Source organism: Bos grunniens, chromosome 5, assembly GCF_055505025.1.
Source record: "Bos grunniens cultivar Pamir isolate PY7600 chromosome 5, Bosgru_T2T1.0, whole genome shotgun sequence".
Classification (NCBI taxonomy): domain Eukaryota; kingdom Metazoa; phylum Chordata; class Mammalia; order Artiodactyla; family Bovidae; genus Bos; species Bos grunniens.
In genome coordinates, this window is record NC_141169.1 from 65,132,902 (window position 1) to 65,155,061 (window position 22,160).

The window sequence follows — 22,160 nt, forward strand, 5'->3', positions numbered from 1 at the left end:
CAGGCTCCTCCATCCATGGGATTCTCCATTAAGAATATTGGAGTGTGTTACCATGCCCTCCTCCAGGGGATCTTCCAAACCCAGGGATCAAACCCATGTTTCTTATGTCTCCTGCACTGGCAGGCAGGTTCTTTAGCACCAGTGCCACCTACCTTACCCAATACCATTTCCTCACCCCAGTTGTACCTCCTTTAATCAGGCACCCTCCTCTTAAGGCCAGTTGCCTTCTTGCCCCACTTTGTGCCTCATCATCTTCAGGCTCAAAAAGTGAATTCACTGTTTTCAAATTTTTGGATATGAACTACAGTACATACATATGAAACAAATTATTTCTCAAAGTTAAGTTTAATATAGCCTGAAATTTTCCATTCTATTTCCTTCTTTTAAAATGGTCATCAACAACACTGACTGCACAAGGCAAACTAAGACCCACAGTTTAACAAACAATATGTAAGAAGTATATACATCATGACCAAGTATTCATTCCAGTAACGAAGGCTGGTTTAACGTTCAAAACCAATTAATATAATTCACCATACGAAAAATAAAATCACATGATCTCAGTAGAGGCATAAAAAGGCATTTGACAAAGTTAACACCATGAGTGGACATATAACTCTCAATAAACTAGGAACTGAAGAGAACTTCCCCAAAACTACAAAGAACTTGTACAAAAACTCTAGAGTTACAATCACACTTTATGATGAGATACTAAAATGCTTTTCCCCTAAGACAGAGACAAGACAAGGAGGTCTGCTCTCAATACTTTTATTCAACTCTGTATTAAAGGTTCTAGCTGACATAGGAAGGCAAAAAAAAAATAATAAATAATTTTAAAATAATAAAAATAAAAGTCACTCAGTTTAGAAATAAAATAAAACTATTTTTTCCCAGATGACATTATCATCTATGTAGAAAATCCTACAAATATTAGGACAAAAACAAACCCAAACTACCAGAGCTAATAAATGAGTTTACCAAGGTTACAAGATAATAAGACTAACATAAAATAAAATGAATTGAAGACACAAGAAAGACTCCCAGTGGCCAAAGCTGGAAAAATCTGGACAACAAAATACAATTTATTGGATTATAACTCAAAGTATAAAGTAAATATACGTGAGTCCACATAGATAAAAATGCATGACTGAATAAGTAAATAACTGGAAGAAAATAGATAAACCTCCTGCACAGAAAAATTTTAAATAGCTTATAAGATATTACAACTTAAGGGAAGTGGAGCAGAACTCCTCACTCATTTTGTGTTAGCTGCATATAGTACTTCCTTCCTTCCTTCCAAAACATATGGTATGAAAGTGAGGAATAGGGTAATTTTATAGTGGATAACCTGACAAACACTGTATCAATCAGGTGATCAATGCAACATCACCAATAAGAGATCTAAAAACATACAGACTGAAGGTGAAGAGAATGAAAGAGATTCTATACATGGAAATCAAAAGAAAGCCAGAGTAGTAATAAGTATATCAGAAAAAGTACACTTTAATACAAAGACTGTAACAAGAGACAAAGAAGGAATTACATAGTGATCAAAAAGATCAATCCAAGTTGAAGATGCAACAGTTGTAAATATACATATATACACCCAACATGGGTTTCCCAGGTGGCGCTAGTGGTAAAGAATCCATCTGCCACTGCAGGAATCATAGGAGACACGGATTCAATCCCTGGGTAGGGAAGACCCCCTGGAAAAGGGCATGGCAACCCACTCCAGTATCCTTACCTAGAGAATCCCATGGACAGAGGAGCCTGATGGGCTACAGTACATATGGTCACAAAGAGTTGGACATGACTGAAACAACTTAGCATGCACACCAAACATAGGAAAATCTAAATACGTAAGCAACTATTAACAGACATAGAGGAAGAAACTCATCATAACACAATAACAGAAGGGGATTTTAACACCCTACTTTTATCAATGGACAGATGATTCTGACAGAAAAATCAATAAGAAAACACTGGTCCTAAATGACACATTAGACCACACGAAGTTGATTGATATTTATAGAGCATTCCATCTAAAAGCAGCAGAATATAAATTCTTTTCAAGTCCACATGGAACAGAAAGCCAGATCTTTAGGACAGATCACACAATAGATTATAATACAAGTTTCATTAAATTTCAGAAGATTGAAAACATTAAGCATCATTTTCAACCACAACACTATGAGACTAAACATCGACTACAAGGGGAAAAAAAAGAACAAAAAGCACAAGCTCTAAACAACCAATGAATCACTGAAGAAGTCAAAGAGAAAATTAAAAAATAACCTAGAGACAAATGAAAACACAATGACCCAAAATCTACAGACTCAGCAAAAGCAGTAACAAGAGGGAAGTTGACAGCAATACTAGCTTATGTCAGGAAACGAGGAAAATCGTAAATCTAAAGAAACTAAAAAAAGAACAAACAAAACCCAAAGTTGGTAGAAGGAAAAAAATCATAAAGATCAGAGCAGAAATAAATAGAAAGAAAAGAATAGAAAAGATAAATGAACAAAAAGTTGGTTATTTGAAAATTTAAACAAAACTGACAAACTTCTACTCAGACTCTTCAAGAAAAAAAGAAGGGCCACATCAATAAAATTGGAAATGAAAAAGAAGTTACAACTGACACCACATAAATATAAAAGATCATAAGAGATTACTACCAACAAATATGTCAATAAAATGGACAGCCTAGAAGAAACGACAAATTCTTAGAAATGTACAATTTTCAAAGACTTAATCAGAAAGAAATAGAAAACATGACCAATTACCAATAGTAAAAGTGAATTAAATTATTTCAAAAACTCCCAACAAACAGAAGTCCAGAACCAGAGGGCTTCAAAGGTGAATTCTACCAGCTAGAGGAAAAGTTAACACCTATCTCTCTCAAATTATTCCCAAAACACGCAGAGGAAGAAATACTTCCAAACTCATTCTACAAGGCCTGCATCACCCTGATATCAAAACCAGACAAACACATCACAAAAAAAGAAAATTCAAGGCCAAGATCACTGATGAACATAGATGCAATACTCCTCTAGAGAATTATTAGCAAGCCAAATTAAACAATACATTAAAAGTATCACACAGCATGACTGAGTGGCATTTGTCCCAGGGATGCAAGAATGACTCAAAAGCCACAAAACAATCAATGTGATAAACCATATTCAGTTCAGTTCAGTCGCTCAGTGGTGTCCATATTAACTGAAGAATAAAATCATATGATCATCTCAACAGATACAGAGTTTGATAAAATTGAACAATTATTATGATAAAAACTCTCAACAAAGTGGATATAGAAGGAACATAGCTTAACATAATAAAGGCCATACATGACAAATCCACAGCTACATCATACTTAATGGTAAAAGCTGAAAGCATTTCCTCTAAGATCAGGAACAAGACAAGGATTCCCACTCTTGTCACTTTTTTATTCAGTATAGTATTGGAAGCCTTAGGCATAGAAATCAGACAAGAAAAATTAATGAATAAAAGGAACAAAACTGGAAAGGAAGAAGTAAAACTGTCACTGCTTGCAAATGACATGGTACTATACATAAAAATCCCAAAGACACCAAGAAAAAAATACTAGAACTCACTGATGAATTCAGTAAATTTGTAGGATACAAAATAATATACATAAATTATTGTATCCTTATACACTAACAATGAACTGTCAGAATGAGAAATTAAGGAAACAACCCCATTTACCACTGCATTAAAAAAGAATAAAATACTTAGGAATAAACCTATCTGAGGAGGCAAAAGACATGTCCTCTAAAAACTATAAGACAATGACGAAAGAAAGTGAAGACACAAACAAATGTAAAGATATAATGTGTTCTTAAATTAGAAGAATAAATGTTGTTAAAATGACCATACTACACAAAGCAATCTATAGATTCAATGCTACTGCTGCTGCTGCTGCTTCTAAGTCACTTCAGTCGTGTCTGACTCTGTGTGACCCCACAGACGGTAGCCCACCAGGCTCCCCCATCCCTGGGATTCTCCAGGCAAGAACACTGGAGTGGGTTGCCATTTCCTTCTCTAATGCATGAAAGTAAAAAGTGAAAGTGAAGTTGCTCAGTCATGTCTGACCCTCAACACAATCCCTAACAAATTACCAACAGTATTTTTCACAGGACTAGAAACAATTTTAAAATTTATATAAAAACACAAAGACCTCAGAGAGCCAAAATAATCTTGAGAAAGAACAAAGTTGGAAGTATCACACTGCCTGATTTCAAACTACTCTACAAAGCTACAGTAATCGAAACAGTACGGTACTGGCACAAACACAGATACATATATCAATGGAAAAGAACAGAGTTCAGGAATGAGCCGACACTTGTATAGGCAATTAATCTACAACAAAAGAGGCAAGAATATACAACGTGGAAAAGACAGCCTCCTTAATAAATGATGTTGGTAAAACTGGACAGCTGCATGCAAAAGAATCAAATTGTACTAATTTCTCACACCATGCACAAAAATAAATTTAAAATGGATTAATAAAGACAAATGTAAGAATAGAAATCATAGAACTTCTATAATAACACATTTTTTATATAAATATAAATAACACATAAAAAATAAAATAAATAACATACATTTACATATCTCTTCAGGCAAGGGAAACTAAAGCAAAAATAAACAATGAGACTATATCAAACTAAAAAGCTTTTATACAGTGCAGGAAACTATCAACAAATAAAAAGGTCACCTACTGGATGAGAGAAGATATCCGTAAACAATATATCTAACAAAGGGTTAAAACACAAAGAATTCAAACATTTAAAAAAGGTCAGAAGACCTGGATATTTTCCCAAAGAAGGCAGACAGATGATCAAAAGGAATCTGAAAAGATGCTCAACATCAGTAATCATGAGGGAAATGCAAATCAAAACTGCAATGAGATATCACCTCACATCTGTAAGATTGGCTATTATCAGAAAAACCACAAATAATAAGTATTAACGAGGATGTGTAGAAAAGGGAACCCTCATGGACTGTTGGTAGGGCTGTAAATGGGTACAGTCACAATGGAAAACAGTAGGGAGGCTCCTCCAAAAATTAAAAACAGAGTTGCTCAATCGTGTCTGACTTTTTGCAACCCGTGGTCTGTAGACGGCCAGGCTCCTCTGCCCATGGAATTCTCTAGGCAAGACTACTGGAATGGGTTGCCATTCCCTCCTCCAGGGAATCTTCCCAACCCAGGGATAGAATCCAAGTCTCCTGCACCGTTGGCAGTCTCTTTACCATCTGAGCCACCAGGAGCTATCACATAATCCAGCAATTCTACTCCTGGATATTTATCCAAAGGAAACTGAAACACTATTTAGAAAAGATATATGTGCCCCTGTGTTCACTGCAGCATTACTTACAATAGCCAAGATATGGAAGCAATCTACATGTTTATCAAAGGAATATTACTCGGCCATAAAACAGATACAGAGAATGAACAAGTGGTTACCAGGGGGGAGACGGACAGAAGAAGAAAAAAATAGGTGAGGGAGATTAAGCAGTACAAAATTCCATTTGTAAAATGAACAAGTCACAGGTGTGAAATCTACAGTGTGGGAAATATAGTCAATAATTATGTAATATCACTGTATGGGAAAAGATGGTCAACTAGACTTATCGTGGTGATCATTAGGAAATATATAGAAATGCTGAATCACTACATTGTGTAACAAGAACTAACATAGTGCTGTAGGTCAATTACACTTCAAAAACAAATAAACTCACAAAAAAAAGATGAGATTTGTGGTTACCAGAGGGCAGAGGGAGGGATAACTAGATGAAGGCAGTCCAAAGGTACAAAAGGAAAATTATGACCAACCTAGACAGCATATTAAAAAGCAGAGACATTACTTTTCCAACAAAGGTCCGTCTAGTCAAGGCTATGGTTTTTCCAGTGGTCATGTATGATTGTGAGAGTTGGACTGTAAAGAAAGCTGAGCTCTGAAGAATTGATCCTTTAGAACTGTGGTGTTGGAGAAGACTCTTGAGAGTCCCTTGGACTACAAGGAGATCCAACCAGTCCATCCTAAATGAGATCAGTCCTGGGTATTCATTGGAAGGACTAATGTTGAAGCTGAAACTCCAATACTCTGGCCACCTGATGTGAAGAGTTGACTCATTTGAAAAGACTCTGATGCTGGGAAAGATTGAGTGCAGGAGGAGAAGGGGACAACAGAGGATGAGATGCTTGGATGGCATCACTGACACAATGGACATGCTGCTGCTGCTGCTAAGTCACTTCAGTTGTGTCCGACTCTGTGCGACCCCATAGATGGCAGCCCACCAGGCTCCCCTGTCCCTGGGATTCTCCAGGCAAGAACACTGGAGTGGCTTGCCATTTCCTTCTCCAATACAGGAAAGTGAAAAAGTGAAAGTGAAGTCGCTCAGTCGAGTCCGACTCTTAGTGACCCCATGGACTGTAGCCCACCAGGCTCTTCCATCCATGGGATTTTCCAGGCAAGAATACTGGAGTGGGGTGCCACTACCTTCTCCACAATGGACGTGAGTCTCAGTGAACTGCGGGAGTTGGTGATGGACAGGGAGGCCTGGTGTGCTGCGGTTCATGGGGTCGCAAAGAGTCAGACACGACTGACTGACTGAACTGACTGGAAGGTACAAACTTCTAGTAATAAGATAAGTAATACTAAGGATGCAATGTAAAACATAATAAATATAATTAACACTGCTGTATATTAATATGAATGTTAAGCCAGTAAATCCTAAAAGTTCTCATCACAAACAAAATTGTTTTCAATTATTTAATTTTGTATACATGTGATATGATTGATGTCCACTAAACTTACTTTGGTCATCATTTCATGATGCATGTACATAAAATAAGTTATTATGCTATAGAACTTAAACATACAGTGCTGTATGACTTCAGTATAATTAATTAAATATCTCAATAAAACTGGAAAAAAATAACAATAAAACACACTGATAATATGCACTCTTAATTTGACAATAAAAATGGCTCTTTACTTTTGTTGTGTTTTTGCCAAAACCCATAACCCATTCTAATTATGAAAAAAAATAGATAAAAAGCCTGTTGGAGAGACACTGAACAAAATATCTGACAAATATTACTCAACTCTCAAGGTCATGAAACACAAGGAAAGTCTGAGAAACAGTCACAGCCTGGAGGGGCCTAAAAAGACATAATGATTAAATATAAGGTAGTATTCACAATGGGTTCCTGGAACAGAAAAAGGATACTAGGCAAAAACTAAGGAAATTTGAATAAAATATTGGCTGTAGTTAATAATAATTTATATAAATATTTACTCATTAATTGTGGTAAATGTACCATACTAATGTAAGATGTTAGTAATACAGGAGATGCGCTAGGGAATGTACGAAAACTCTCTGTATTAGCCTTAGACCTTTTCTATAAATCTAAAAGTATTCTAAAGTAAAAATCTCATTTAAAAAAATCATTGAGCTGCATATGGGAAGTTTATCTCAATAAAAAGCTACTGCAATAAAAGTGTTAATTATGGTTCCATATGCTAGCAACAATCAGAAAATTTTAAAGTATCATTTACATTAGTATAACGAGTTTGAAATTTTTAGAGATAAACCTGACAAAGGGTTATTAGACCTATATACCGAAAACTAGAAGACACTGCTGAGAGAAATTAAACAAGACATAATTATATAGAGAAATAAAACAGGTAGATCAGAAGACAGTATTGTTTAGATGTCAGTTCTCCCCAAACAGAATTATGGCTCCCAAGCAAATATCCAGCAGACTTTTTGGTAGGAATGACAACCTGATTCTAAAATTTACATGAAAATGCAAAAAACCTAGCATGTCAAAATAACTCTGAAAAAGATAAATCATGTTGGAAGCCTTGTTCCACCAATTTCAAGCTTATTTAAAAGTTACAGTAATCAACACAGTCTGATACTGGAGTAAACACAAATAATCAGTGGAACAAAACAGTCCTGAAACAGACCCAAGTTTACAGTCAGCTGATTTTCAACAAAGGTACAATACCAATTCAGTGAGAAAAAGATGGTATTTTCAATAAATTGTGTTAGAGCAACTGTTTAGCAATATGCAAAGAGAAGGAAAAAAGAACTTTGATACTTAATCACACCACAAATAACAAATTAACTCTAAATGGATTGCAGACTAAAATCTAAGAACAGAAACTATAAAACTTCTGTAAGAAAATGCTGGAGAAAAAGACTGAGCCTGGTAAAGATTTCTATAACCCAACAAAAAATTCACAAACCAAAAAAGAAAAAAATCAACAAATTATACTTCATCAAAATTAAAAACTCTGTGCATCAAAAGATACTATTTCTACAAAACAAGCCACAGACTGGCAGAAAATATTTACAAACATATATCTAAAAAAGGACTTATATCTACAATATATAAGGAACTCTTACAACTCAAAAGTAAGCCACCTCATCAATTAAATAGGTAAAAGATTTAAACAGACTCTCAAACAAAAGAAGGCATGCAGATAGTGTATAAGCACACTAAAAGATGTACATCATCAGTCAATGCTGCTAAGTCACTTCAGTCGTGTCCGACTCTGTGCGACCCCATAGATGGCGGCCCACCAGGCTCCACCATCCCTGGGATTCTCCAGGCAAGAACACTGGAGTGAGTTGCTATTTCCTTCTCCAATGCATGAAAGTGAAAAGGGAAAGTGAAGTTGCTCAATCGTGTCGGACCCTCAACAACCCCATGGACTGCAGCCTTCCAGGCTCCTCCGTCCATGGGATTTTCCAGGCAAGAGTACTGGAGTGGGTGGCCATTGCTTTCTCCATCAGTCTAATAGGAAACTGCAAATTAAAAACCACAATCAGATACCACTACTTATCCACTAAACTGGGCAAAATCAAAAGACTAAACTGAATGCTAGTGAAGAATGGAGTAAGTGGAACTGTCACACAATTGCTGGTGAGAATATAAAATACAGACTTTAGAACACATTTATTCAAGAGAAATGAAAAGTATATGTCCTCACAAAGATTTAAACATAAATGTTCACAGGAGCTTTATTTGTAACAACCCAAACTAGAAAGAACCAAAATGACGATTAACAGGTGAATGGATAAACAATTCCATTGTGGAACTGTGGCATACACACAATGGAATATACCCAGCAATATGACATAATGTATAAAAAAACATAGGTTAATTGCAAAATAATTATGCTGAGGGAAAAAGGGCAGGAAAGACGTATACTAAATGATTATATGAAATCCTGGGAAATACAAACTAATGTAAGTGAAATAAAGTAGATCAATAATAATAACAGATAAGGCAGGAAGACAGGATGGAAAAGATTACAAAGGAGTATAAAGAAATGTTTGAGAGCATAAATCAAAATTTCAACAAATTGTACACCTTTAGTATGTGCAATTTATTGCACAAAACAATTATATTTCAATAGAAGTGTTTAAATCAGATATTTATATAAGTAATTATATATACCCATATATAAATATATATAAAAATAAAAATTAAAAAAAAATATATATATATGGCTTCCCTTGTGGCTCAGCTGGTAAAGAATCCGCATGTAACGCAGGAGACCTTGGTTTGATCCCTGGGTTGGGAAGATCCCCTGAGGCAGGGAAAGGCGGCTTGGAGAATTCCATGGACTGTATAGTCCATGGGGTCGCAAAGAATCAAACACGACTGAGGGACTTTCACTTCACTTCATTTTAAAATGAAGTGAAGTGAAAGTCCCTCAGTCGTGTTTGATCCTTTAAAACTGGTTATACTAGATTAGTTGATTTTAATTGTATAATACGAAAACAATCAAGCCAAACAAACTGTAAAGCAAATATGTGTGGGTGTGTATCTCTTAATAAAAAAGAATGGACTAGCTAACTTAATAAAATATAAGGAAATGAGAATTACTAAGGTCTTTGAACCATGGCTTTTTGAAAACCACACCATTGCTATTGTCATCTAGAAGTGATTTACAGCCAAGTAAAATAACTCCGTAGAGCCATAGGAAGTATTTATACAAGCAAAGAATACAAAATAATTTTACAATTTTAGTGCCAGAAAAGTTTCTCTAATTCAAAGTCCTCATTTTACATCAGAGAATGTGAAGCCTAGAGAGGTTAAGTTCATAGTTCAAGGTCTCACTAAGGCAGAGCCAAGACTATAATCAAATTTGTACAATTTTAACTTAAAAGGTATTTTAGGATCAATTACCATTCCATTCCCCTTCATGGATCACAGCCTTGTCATGGCAAAGGGGCTTGCATAACTCAATGAAGCTACAAGCCATGCCATGCAGGGCCACCCAAGACAGACAGGTCATAGTGGAAAGTTCTGACAAAACACGGCCCACTGGAGAAGTGAATGGCAAATCACTCCAGTATTTTTGCCCCAAGAATCCCATGAACAGTATGAAAAGGTAAAATGATACAATGCGAGAAGATGAGTCCCCCAGGTCGGAAGGCGCCCAATGTGCTACTGTGGAAGAGTGGAGAAATAGCTCCAGAAGGAATGAAGAGGCTGGGCCAAAGTGGAAACGACACTAGGTTGTAGATGTGTCTGAAAGTACAGTCAGACATGGTGAAAGTAAAGCCTGATGCTGTAAACTGAACAATATTGCATGGGAACTTGGTAGGTTCCTAAATCAAGGATAATTGGACATGGTCAAGCAGGAAAAGGACAGTTTTCATTCCAATCCCAAAGGGCAATGACAAAGAATGTTCAAACTACCACACCACTGCACTCGTTTCACATGCTAGCAAGATCATGCTCAAAATCCTTCAAGCAAGGCTTCAGCAGTATGTGAACCAAGAACTTCTCAATGTATTAGCTGGGTTTAGAAAAGGCAGAGGAGGAACCAGAAGTCAAATTGCCAACATCCATTGGGTCATATAAAAAGCAAATGAACTCCAGAAAAACATCTATTTCTGCTTCATCGACTATGTGAAAGTCTTTGACTGTGTGAAGGATCACAACAAACTGTGGAAAATTCACAAAGAGATGGGAATATCAGATGACTTTACTTGTCTCCTGAGAAACCTGTATGTAGGTCAAGAAGCAACAGTTAGAAACAGACATGGAACAACAGACTGGTTCCAAATTGGGAAAGGAGTATTCACCCTGCTTACTTAAAATCATATACGGAGCACATCATATGAAATACCGGGCTGGATGAATCACAAGCTGGAATCAAGATTGCTAGGAGAAATATCAACAACCTCAGATATGCAGATGATACCACTCTAATGAAAGTGAAGAGAAACTAAAGAGCCTCTTGATGAAGGTGAAAGAGAAAAGTGAAAAAGCTGGCTTAAAACTCAACATTCAAAAAACTAAGATGATGGCATCCAGTCCCATCATTCATGGCAAATAGATGGGGAAAAGTGGAAACAGTGACAAATTTTATCTTCTTGAGCTACAAAATCACTGCAGCCACAAAATTAAGACACTTGCTCCTTGGAAGAAAAGCTATGACAATCCTAGACAGCATATTAAACAGAAGAGATATCACTTGACAGACCAAGGTCTGTATAGTCAAAGCTATGGCTTTCCCAACATGTATGGATGTGAGAGTTGGACCATCAAGAAGGCTGAGCACTAAAGAATTGATGCTTTTGAATTGTGGTGTTGGAAAAGACTCTTGAGAGTCCCCTGGACTGCAGGAGATCAAACCAGTCAATCCTAAAGGAAATTAACCCTGAATATTCATTGGAAGGACTGTTGCTAAAGCTCCAATACTTTGGCCACCTGATGTGAAGAACTGACACATTGGAAAAGACCCTGATGCTGGGAAAGACTGAGGGCAGGAGGAGGAGGATTGCGGCAACAAAGGATGAGATGGTTGGATGGCATCACCCATTCAGTGGACATGAACTTGGGCAAACTTCAGGGAAGGCTGGCGTGCTGCAGTGCATAGGGTCGCAAAGAGTTGGCCACGACTTGGCGACTGAACAACAACAAATTTTTAAAAAAAAAACTACAAGGATGGGACAAGGATCAAGATATGCTCATAGTAAATTCCACCCCCCCGCCTTTTTTTTGAGCATTCACAATTTGCAGAGTTTATTTGGCTTGGTTATTTTTGTAATATGCATGCAAAGAAAATCAACCAATCCTGTCTAACTAGTTTTTCCACAGAAACATTCAAAGAATGGAAAGGCTGCAAACTGGCAACCTATGAGCTGTGTTTTGCCCACAGACATGTTTTGTCTGGCCTGCACAGTGTTTCTAACAACCGGAATATGTGGCTAACATTTAAAATGGGTAGTGAAGTGAAGTGAAGTGAAGTCGCTCAGTCGTGTCCGACTCTTTGCGACCCCATGGACTGTAGCCTACCAGGCTCCTCCGTCCGTGGGATTCTCCAGGCAAGAATACTAGAGTGGGTTGCCATTTCCTTCTCCAAGAGATCTTCCCAACCCAAGGATCGAACCCGGGTCTCCCCATTGCAGGCAGACACTTTACCATCTGAGCCACCAGGAAAACCTGGGTTTCTAAATTTTGTTGAAATGTCAGAAAACCTGACACAATTAGGTATACATTCTTCAAGGCAAAAACTGAGCTCTGATTAAGCTCTTGGGTAACTTAGACAAATGAGACAAAATTACTGCTTTCAAAGACCTCATGATTTACTATTAGAAGCAATCACAGGAAGAAATTATTGTAGTGTTTTACAGTCATACTATGTGCCAGGCAATGCGGGACGGATATTGTAATAAAAATGAGACTAGGTTAAGATGGAGGAGGGAAGAGGTCATCAACTTTGTTAAAAAGCCTACTGCTTTGGAAAGGCTTCATGAAGGAGGCAGCATTGGAGCCATGTCTTTGAGAGTAAGTTTTTGCTAGGTGACCAGGGCAGAGGAGGACATTTCAGATAAGCAGCAGCATGTTCAAGGTTGCAGGATCATATGCAGCCACCACAGATGAAGCACAAGGCTAACAATAAGGTAGTTTGAAAAGCATATGGTAGTTTGATAAGAAATGATATGCTTTGAAAGCATAGCAGCAGCCAGATCGTGAAGAACTCTTGTATCTCATGCCAAGGAACGCAGGTTTCATCCTACACATCAGTATTATTCCCACAGTGCCCCTGAGGAGACTGCTCATGATTAAACCTAGGTGGAACAGAAATAAAAAGGGTAAAGATATGCCAGCTGAACCCTACCCCCAACTGCTGTTTCAACTAGAATGAGCCCTACTACTATTCTACACAGTAAAGTCCTATTTATACTTCTTTGGACAAAAAATTATGTTATAAACCAAAAAAAAAAAAAAAGAAAAAAAATTTTTAAAGCTTGAACATGAGCTATTGAAAAATATTTACCAAGAAATTTAAATAAGATTAGTATTTTGTCAAGATCTCTCTGGTAACAGTTCCAAGAATGGAATAAAGAAGTATGAGAAGGGCTTCCCTGGTAGTCCAGTGGTTAAGAATCCACCTTGCAACGCAGGGGATACCAGTTCGATTCCTGGTCCCTGAAGATCCCACATGCTTCAGGGCAACTAAGCCCATGCACCAGAACTACTGAGCCTGCAATTTGGAGGCCGCAAACTGCAACTACCAAGCCCATGTGCCAAAACTACCGAAGCCCAGGTACCAGAGCCCATGCTCCACAACAAGAGAAGCTATTGCAATGAGAAGCCTGCAAACTGCAATGAGAGAAAGCACACAGGCAACAATGAAGAACCAAGAGCAGCCAATAATAAATAAATAAATATTTTTTTAAAAAGAAGCATGAGAAATGAGAATACTTAACCTCAACTGATCCAAGAAATTATGATTTAAATCTGAGTAGTGGCACAGAGTCGGACACGACTGAAGCTACTTAGCAGCAGCAGCAGCAGCAGCAGTGACAGTAGAGATATTCAAATCTTACTGATATCTACTTTGTAGCAAATAGTCTGCTATATGTTTTGTTCAGGATAAAAAAGATAAATTCAAGAATTATTTAAATAAAAAGAGAGAATGACTGATTAAAATGAGAAGGTTAAGAAGAAAAAGGAATTAAGCTTCATAGGTGACTTGAATAAAAGCACAGACAGATGTGATTTAAGCTTAGACGAAAATCACTATACCTCACCTTCAATAAGCTAAGCACAAACCAGACCAAAAAAGAAATGTTAAGGAGGTGTAATCTAGTCTGAAGCAAAGGTCCCAGAGTATTTGCTAGAGGTATATACAAAATCAGAACCATCCTTGAATGCCACCAGAAACAACATAAGTTCTTAACTACCAATATCTTAACAATCTCAAAGGTTTTTCTAATGGTCTACTGAAAGATAAAGCTTGGCATTCTTCCTTGGCAATTTGGATAAGATCCAGATAACCAAATGATGATGGAATCAAGAATATTGGAAAGCAAACAAGAATACTGGAAAATAATATTTAAGTCATCACACCTATACAATTGCCAGCTAATATATGGTCAGCAAGTTTATAAACTGTTACATTACACCAAGGATAAGTATGTAACTAGTGGCTCAATTCTGCTCATGACTAGTCTTCAATTATGGATTTCTTAGTAGACTTTTAGAGTTCCAAAGTATTTAAGTGTATAAATTTACCAAGCATGAGAAGCATTCAAATATAAGTTTCTAGGTTTTTCATTGAGTCTAGACTGAAATATTTAGTGCTATTTCCATGAATCTGATTTTATAGCGTAACTATTTTCCCTGATTTTTAAAGGGCAGTAGGAGAGAGAAGAAAAGATTGGAGTGGGAGCCCTTACATTCTTCAAAATGAATCCTATTTTCACAGCTGTTCTTGAGAGTCATTCCAACATCTTTGATAAAAATTATAACCAACATTAAATACACAAAACTTTTAAGTTCTTCAGTGAATTGGTCAAAACATTCTCTTTACGAAAAAAGCCTTCATACCTTAATTACATTAGACTATAATGCCTAACCCATTAAAGAGCAGATAATGTTAACTACTATTTCCAAGTAGCTGACAATAAGTTATAAAACTCACTCATGCAACATCAGAAAGACCTGGTTATAACTTTAAGTGCATTGCCAAATCTTATATATTAGAAGACATTCTAAGAGAATTGCATGGGCCTATAGCTACATAGTTTAAAAAAAAAAAAAAAACACATGAAATTGGTGTCTGACTAAAACAAGAAGAATTAGAAAATATTCTCAAAGTATCTTCATGTGGGCACAGGAAGTGCTTGCATTTACAGAGAGAGAAGAAAAAAAAAATGGGGAATAGAAGAATTACCTGAGGGCAGGAAATTCAGACAAAAGGTCCCTACTCCTGGTGAAAGCAAGTAGTCAGTTGCCAGGGTTTCTTAGACTCCTCTGGGACTCATTTGGGTGATTATGAAATTCACAGCACACCAATCTCCACCACAGCCAGCAGGGATCGCTGCAGGGAATGGGTACACAGGGGACACAGAAGGGAGCAAGTTTAAGGGAAGGAAGAGGAAAGGAATGATATGATAAAAATATTCAGCTGTGAGTCACTTTAAAGAAAATACAGTTGTATTTCACACTGGATTAACTATAGGCAAATGCTGATTAAAATCTAAGATAAATTAATCATTTAGGATTTTCTTCATTCTCTCTACCACTGGTAGCACTACTACTCTATTAAATCAGTATGTTTTTAATTTTATATTAAAAATAATATTTAACAAAAACGAGATAGCTATGCTATACAAACATTACACAAAGACTGAACTAAATAATATTAAATGAAACCAAATAGGATAAGCACTCTAAAAGACAAGCAACCTACAAACTGTCAAAATTTTAACTGCCCGAAGGCCCAGTTAAAACTATAATCCTCATTTCATTTCATAAAGAATACTAAAGAGTAAAGTCACCTATGAAAAATAACCCACAAACATCAAGATTGTAATATCGCTAAAAATGTATCCAGCTTTATAAATACATGGATTTATGACCTATGTGTTCCATGACGGCTGATGTATAAATTTACAATAGTATAAATCTATTTCTCCAGTCAGCTAAAAATGTTTCTGAACAACTACCCTGTACCACAGTACTGTGGCAGATGCTAAAGATACAATGGAGAACCACACAAGCACAGTCACTGCCCTCAGAATTCAAAGCCTATCAGGGTTATTCTGCCCTTAAAGAGATGACAGTGTATGGAACTAATAAACAAGAAGCTTTTGTTCTAAAATAAATAAAAAACAGTAGAGGAAAACACCACAATGTTATAATAACAGTGGCAGAAAAGAAGTCACAGATTCCTCTCTTAATGGTACTTTTGGGTAGAAAAAAGAGTACATACAGCTAAAAGTGTCTTAAAGGATAGACTAATATAGAGGTTCAAAATTTTTATACAACATGCTTTTTGGCTGAGAGAAGTCTCAAAATAAGTCAATGAATTATGAGACAGACCAATAACAAGTATAATGCCTAAAAAAAAATACATCCTGGATCATATTTGCTCAGCTCTTAATTTTGTTTTAATAATTTTGTCTTGATATGATACCTGCTCATATTTCACTCATGGAAATGGTGTCATAAACCTTGCGAAGTGAAGTGAAAGTTGCTCAGTCATGTCTGACTCTTTGCAACCCCATGGACTATACAGTCCATGAAATTCTCCAGGCCAGAATACCGGAGTGGTCAGCCTTTCCCTTCTCCAGGGGATCTTCCCAACCCAGGGATCAAACCCAGGTCTCCCGCATTGCAGGCAGATTCTTTACCAGCTGAGCCACAAGGGAAGCCCCATAAAGCTTGTAACTTACATCTGAGCTAATTAATATCAACTTGTAAATATCAATATTTAATAGAAATATTAAATTACTCATCTTAAGTAACATAGTATGCAAACTTTAAAACCTAAACTGCTAAGAGATCAACTTACTGAGGAAACATTTAGACTGGAAACTGCAGTATTAAGGCAAACTGTAATACTGCAAAAAAAATTATGCAAGTAAAAAGAAATGAATGGAGAAATTGTCCTTTCCAACTTTAAAGAACTGCTGAGTCAAAAGACTGTGTTTTCCGAGTTTCAAAGGACGGTAAGGTCAAATGATTCCCAAGTAATAAACGAATCTCCTAAGGGATATTGCAACAGGATGATAAAATACCATAAAGGAGTAATACAGGAAATGCTGAAAACTCAAAGAAAAGCGAACTGTTAGGTGCAAACTACAGCCTGAACAGGCAGCATAGAATAATCAAATTATGAAGGTGCTGGATCAGTGACTTAACTACTCAACACTACCTGTTAAATCTTAGCAAAGTCTAAAACTGCACTGTTTTAATAACTTCCTTCTAGGTGACCGGAACAAATACCTTCTGATTCTAGAATAACAGTATTACAATATCCAATAAACCACGCATTCAATCTCCTTTTCACCTGAAGTTCTCAAATCAATCTCCTGAAAGTAACTTTTCCAAGAATCAATATCTGGTTGTAGTTGTAAATTAATGTGAAAGAAACAGGCACCTTGCTCAATTTTAGATGCTTCTACGAAGTGTACTTAATAGAAGAAAAGAAAAATCCACCCCCTAAAATTCAACTCACAATTTACTTTTCTGTAATTATCTATTGGCTAAGCCAAAGGATGACCACACACAAAAAACACTGACATCACTGTTGCCAAACTATAAGAGGCACAGTCTAAATTAGCTTACAAATAAAGGGATCTCCATTTATATACTTAATAGACAACCAAATTAAGGTATCCAGAGCCAAACTCCAGATCTTTTTCCATAAACCTGCTCCTTCTGCATATCTTCTCCAACTTAATTAATAGCAACTCCATCTTCTCAGTTGCTTATGTCAAAGTCATCCATGACTGTTCTCCTTCTCAATCCATATTTTATCTATTGGCAAAACCTGTGGCTCTGCCTTCAAAATACATCCAAAACCTGACTATGTATCTCAACAACTTCACGGCATCCACCTAGCTCCATGCCAGTATTTTTTCTCATCTGGCTAGTTAACATTTTTCACTAGGCCCCTGATTCTTCCCCCGCCCTCCAATTATTTATTTCCCACTTGGCTGCAGAGTGATCAATGGTTCAAAGCCTTCCAGTGGCTTCCAGTCTCACTCAGGGTAAAAGCCAAAGTCACTACAAGGTCCCACAAGATCTGGCCCTTGATTTCTCTTTGATCTTACCTTCCTCTACTCACCTCAGTTCTCATTCCATTTCACCTATATTGGAGGCATTAATGTATTTGCCAAAAAAATGACAAGCTTCCTCTTCTGGATCTTTGCATTAGTTCGCACTCCCAATTTCAGCTCTCTCCTCAAATAACACCTTCTCAATTAAGCCTTCTCCATAACTGGATTTAAAATTGCAAAGTTTGTCCCCCCACCTCCGTGCACTTCCTACTCCCTTTCTCTTAGTTTTTTCAATAGCAGTGTACTTCACATTTAATTTAAATGTGAAAGTTAATTAATCTAATTACTCTCAGCCTTCTCTGATTAAAATGTAAGCTCCACTAAGGGCAAGGAGTTTGCCCCAACATTATGGACTAGTACCTGGTACAGAGAAGCACTCAGTAAATATACTATGAGGTACTCTAATCTCCCTTCATTTTGCCAGTCAGTCACAAGATCCTGCAAACACTCAACCTTTCCTAATCTCGTTAATAAATATTCCAAATAGTTAATCTTCTCAGGCCACTCTCCCTTTCTACTTATTTCTTCCGCTTTGTTTAGGGAGTATGTCTTGTTGAAACTGTCAAGAAGTTTCTTTTACCTCAATCCTTGGAGCTGGCCAGTATCCAGGCCTTTCCCAAGTCTGTTTCTCTAACCTTCTCATAAATTCTGTGGAATACTGATATCTTTCTACATTATTTTTCTACTTAATCTAATCTGAGCACCTCTATAGACTCTATGTTTCCACCCCAGAGAAATGTTCCTGAACCTTGGATTGCAAATCAAACTCATAACCATGTACCTTTCTTTAGTGATCATGTCCCTCTTTAATCAGGAATTCTTTATTAGCAGTCACCTCCTGGGATGAAATTCAATTTCAATTTCCCTAACATGGCAAATGAGGCCCTCCAAAACCTAATTTTGTTAGGTGCCTACTAAAGACACCAAATGGAGCAACAAGCCTGACTCTAAACAGTTCCCCACATGACCACATCTTTGCTATACAACCCCTTGCCATTGCTAATTGACCCGTGGATAAACAGAACTGGATCAAACAGATTCTCTCTCCCAGAAATCCGAAACTTCAACAGGAAAGACCAGACTGGGAGTTGTGAAAGATCAGACAGCACCCTAAAGTAGTGGTTCTCAACTGAGAGTTGTTGTACCTTCCAGGGGACATCTGGCAACATCTGGGGACCTGCTCTCATTGTCAAGGCTGCAGGAGTGCTACTGGCATCTAGTGGGTGGAGACCAGAGGTGCGGCTCAACATCCTACAATGCGCAGAGCAGCCTTTCACAAAAACAATCGTCTGGTTCAAATGTCAATAGTGCTGAAGTTCAAGTACTCTTCCAACTAGGCCCTAGGCACTGGCTGTTCCAGATTCTGTGACCCACACTAACAGCTTTCTATTACATTTCCTCTTTTAGCCTAAGTGAAACAGAGCAGGTTTTTGTTGTTTGCAGACAATATAATCTTTTTTTTTTTTTTACAGTTTTTTTAATTGGAGTATAATTGCTCTACAATGTTGTGTTAGTTTCTGTTGACCAATGAAGTGAATCAGCTATGTGTGGGTGCTAACGTGCTTCAGTCGTGCCTGACTCTTTGTGACCCCATGGTCTGCAGCCCTCCTGGCTCAGCTGTCCATGGGATCCTCCAAGCAAGAATACTGGAGTAGGTTGCAACCTCTCCTGCACTGGCAGGTGGGTTCTCTACCACTAGCACTACCTGGAATCAGTTACATGTATACACATATCCCCTCCCTCTTGAAACTTCCTCCCACCCCTCCCCTCTTAGTCATTACCTGAGGACCAAGCGAAGCTCCCTGTGCTATACAGTATGTTCCCACTAGCTGCCTATTTAACACATGGTAGTATATTTATGACAGACAATATAATCTTAATTAGCCCAGTATCCTAGTCCAATAATCTGATATACATGTGTATACTTTAAATCAGTTTCTCAACCTCAAAATTATTGACATGTAGGTCAAATAATTCTTTTTCTGAGAGAGCATGCTGTCCACTATAGGATGTTTAGCAGCATTCCTGGCCTCTACCTGCTAGTTACAGCCCCAGACCCAACTCTGCCGAGTCATGACAATCAAAACTGTCTCCAGACATTGCCAAATATCCTCTGAGGGGTCAAACACCCCTGTTTCATAACCACTGCTTAAAACCATACAAAGACTGTATTTAGGTGTAGTGTATGTCTTTGCAACACCCACTTGTACCTCCAGCATAATATGCCTTGAGCCAAAGGGGGAGCATTTGTATCTGAATCTTCCCCATCTCTTTTTATGTCCTGGCTTAAATGTACCCCATCTTCAAGCTTTTACTCCCTGCCCTTCACCTTTGCTGGAGCACATATGTACACATACCACAGTAACAGGTAATGAGGACTTGAGCTGAAAGGTAAGCTCCTGCTTTTATTTTCTTTCTTACACTTGTTCTAACTTTTCTTTAGAGCTTTCCATTTCCTTGTGAAAAAATACTCTCCTAGAGAACTCTCCAAAACATATTCTGTGACAGTTATAGTATAAAAGATCAGGGTAAAATCCCCTTCAAAGGCTTTTCCTGTTTCACTTCTATTAAAGTGTAACTACTCTGTAACTAATCTGCACATGTGTGCACACGAACACACACACACTCACTCACTCACTTGTCCTCTTCAGTTTCAGATCTGTTTCAAGTATACAAACTTTTTATTAACAATTAAAGAGATGCTTGGAATACAAACTAAACAACTAGATAGGGAATAAGTATACAGATTTACACTTCTCAAATAGTTCATCATTTGCTTTCAGCATTTGTTAATCTCTAAAGAATAATTCTCTTATCAGTTCAGTTCAGTTCAGTCGCTCAGTCGTGTCCGACTCTTTGCAACCCCATGGACTGCAATGTGTACGACTCTTTGCAACCCCAAGGACTGTAGCACACCAGGCTTCCTGTTCTTTCACCAACTCCCAGATCTTGCTTAAACTCACGTCCATCGAGTCGGTGATGTCATCCAACCATCTCATCCTCTGTTGTCCCCTTCTCCTCCTGCCTTCAATCTTTCCCAGCATCAGGGTCTTTTCCAAGGAGTCAGTTCTTTGCATCAGGTGCCAAATTACAGCTTCAACTTCAGCATCAGTCCTTCCAATGAATATTCAGGACTGATTACATTTAGGATTGACTGGTTTAATCTCCTTGCTGTCCAAGGGACTCTCAAGAGTCTTCTCCAACACCATAGTTCAAAAGCATCAATTCTTCGGTTCTCAGCTTTCTTAAGCCCTTGTATCTGAATAACACTGCTTTTAATCTTACAATTTCACCACACTTCAACCTCCAAGCTCGGAGTAAGCACTCTTTTTCTCCTGTTTGTTCCTACATTGTCTTCTTTATCTCTTAGATAAAGTGTCATTTTCATAGTCCTTTCTTTCCAGGATACCAAAGGTACCATATTTATTCAATTATTCAATTGTCCATTATTTCCTAAAACCACAGGAAAATTGGCCATGCCCAATATCTGTGATAATATTGGTGGCTTAAAAAAAAAAAAAAAAGCAGTATGAAGCACAGTCAATTCATTGTTGCCATTCATGCATTCATTCAAAAAATAGTCATTGAGTACCTACATTATTCTAGACTCAAAAAAAAAAAAAAACCTGCTCTCTTGGAGTTTACACTCAGTACAGAAGACAAATGAACTGCAAATAAACAAGTACATCTTATTACAGATGAGAATGAGTGCTACAGAGAAAAGAGTGGTCAGGTAAGCCCTCCATTAACAAACTATCATGAGTTCGATTCACTAGCCATAAGAAATGTCTATTATCAGAAGATAATATGTTCTGAGTATTTCCAATCAAACAGTGTTCCAGATGGTTAGATCAGTATAGTGACATCTTTATTACTGAATAATCTATAAAATTAAGTTTGACCTAGATAATTTCAGAAGTTCATCACTACCTGAGTAACAGTAAATTATCACAACACCCACCTTGTTTCTTCTATTGTCATCCTTTATATTTATAAATAACTGTATTGCTCTTAGGAGATGACAGCAA

The 22,160-nt window shown here is 37.3% G+C and overlaps 1 protein-coding gene across 6 annotated transcripts in view; it reads right to left on the bottom strand.

Moving 5' to 3' along the window:
- BLTP3B (bridge-like lipid transfer protein family member 3B) overlaps window positions 1–22,160 on the bottom strand; it is a 92,540-nt gene that overhangs the window by 67,937 nt on the left and 2,443 nt on the right. For 4 of the 6 annotated variants that reach the window (XM_086400836.1, XM_086400834.1, XM_086400837.1 and 1 more), the window contains one exon: window positions 15,240–15,386. The exons of the other annotated variants lie outside the window; for them this stretch is intronic. The gene's annotated coding sequence lies outside the window, so the exon portion shown is untranslated. Of the gene's footprint in view, window positions 1–15,239; window positions 15,387–22,160 lie in introns of those variants that run through there. 6 annotated transcript variants of the gene reach the window in all.